The sequence below is a fragment of the Chrysochloris asiatica genome, unplaced genomic scaffold, assembly GCF_000296735.1.
Source record: "Chrysochloris asiatica unplaced genomic scaffold, ChrAsi1.0 scaffold00103, whole genome shotgun sequence".
In the NCBI taxonomy this organism is placed as follows: domain Eukaryota; kingdom Metazoa; phylum Chordata; class Mammalia; order Afrosoricida; family Chrysochloridae; genus Chrysochloris; species Chrysochloris asiatica.
Window position 1 is genome coordinate 2469749 of NW_006408621.1, and position 2135 is coordinate 2471883.

The window sequence follows — 2135 nt, forward strand, 5'->3', positions numbered from 1 at the left end:
CTCTCTCTCTTTTGAAGTGTATCATTGTGCTCTTTTTTTGCTGAGTACATCTCAATAAATAGTTTTTCAATACACTTTTTTAAAAAAACTTTTTAATTGTGAATTGACTGAAGATTGACAGAGCAGATCATAAATAAAGAGTTACTAAATATACTTTTTGAAGGTTTTCATAGTTAATTGCCAATGAGTCTGTTCTAACTCATATCGACCCTGTATAGGGTTTCTGAGGAGCTGCTGGTGAGTTTGAACTGCCGACCTTGTGGTTTACAGTTCAGTGCTGATCTTACAGCACCACACTAGAATACCAAAATGAAGAGTGAAAAAAATAGTATACGTTTTCAGAACTTCTGCTCCTCGTTTACTTAGTTAAATAAACATTCCAACACAGAAAAGGCTTTCCTGCTTCTATTTAATTAAAAGAAAAGACAATTCTTCAAAATGTTGTCAGGAAGTTGTGAAAGTGACATAAATTAAGAAGCTGAATTTATTCTTTATTATTGTTCTAAATAACTTTAGGTGTCAGCATCTTCACCCCACCCCCTGCTCTACTGAATGAGGGCATAAACATGATCTTTGATTTTTAGTGGAAAATAGTTTGAAAGTTATATTTAGATTTTATTTATAATGTATAAAAAAAAGACCCCCATAAAGGGTTTTCTAGGAACACTCACAGGTATCCTCAAATTGAACTCTCACCATACTTTGAAGAAGGTAGAATTAAATCTTTTCTCAAATGTCAAGACTAACTGAAAGGAAACCTAACTTTCATAAATAAAGGCATGTCATACTTGAAATACTTAAAATGTCATATGGCATCTGAAGATTGTTTTTTCAGGTCAGGGATCCAAATGAATTTTTCAGCTGCAGGTGGAATAATGTTGCATCATAATATGTTCATTATAGCTTTACTACTATAATAACTCATTTGACGTTTGTCATGATCTGAGGTATGGAGTAATTACAATGTGATTCATGTTAACATCACTTAGTTTATGTTTAATAAGTCATACTGTCATTGGGACCATTCATACATATTCTGTTTCATCTGCTTATAGCTCAGGCAAACTTACTTCCTTTTCATTTTGAAAATTTCATCTATTGGGGTTGCTGGGAACAGTGAGCCTGATGTGTCCTTGACTGCCTCCTTATAGTCAAGGAATTGACTCCTACCGTTCATTCCTCTGCCCTTGATTTATACCCTCAATTCTAATCCCTAACAGATGGACCTTCCAGGGAACCCTGTATCTTCCAGGATTTATCATCCCACCCTATTAGAATAACCCGATTAGAGGAGAAGAAATTCCTCAAAAGGAACCAGGTGTACGTTTAGGAAGGGCAATGGCAAAACAAAGACAGATGAAAGGAGAAGATCTGCTGAAAGTTTTAGGGGAGCAGAAATGAATAACCTCTCCGTTTCTCTTCTGAGTTTAGGGCAAACATGTGTAGGTATATGGGGATATTAAGGAACTCTGGTAGCATAGTGGATTACGAGCTGGGTTACTAACTGAAAAATCAGCAGTTCAAATCTACCAGTCATTCCATGGACGAAAGATGAGGCTTCCTGGTCCTGTAAAGATTTATAGCCTCAGAAACTCTATACATGATCACTCTGAGTTGGTACCGACTCCACAGCACACAATCACCACCATGGTGTTATGGGAGGGAGCAGAGAAAGGTAGATCAGTGATGACCCTGTCCTTTCATTAAGTCACCAGTAATGCAGATAGATGGAAGCCTGGAGGTAGAACTGCTGCTAAGTTGGCTTGTCAATTTCAATGAGACAGCCCTCCCATAAGCAGACATTTGCACAGAATGTTTTCTTCCCTGGCTAATGAGACTAACGCATAGAATAGCGATGCTGAGTGGAGCATTTTCCATGCCTTCTCTACCCTCACAATAGTAAAAAGTCTCTCTCCCCAAGCCCCACAAAGGAAGGTGTGATAAAATGTCCAGATAGAGTATTTTAGCAGAGATCTCTGCACACAAAGTGAGAGTGGGGAAGTCTGGACCCTTCACCAAACAATGTTCATTATAGCTTTAATTTTTGTATTGATTGCTCCTTATAATGACATGAAGTGTGTAGTTTGTTGAAGGTGGGACTAATGATCTATTTTGTAAACCTTCACTCAGTTTAC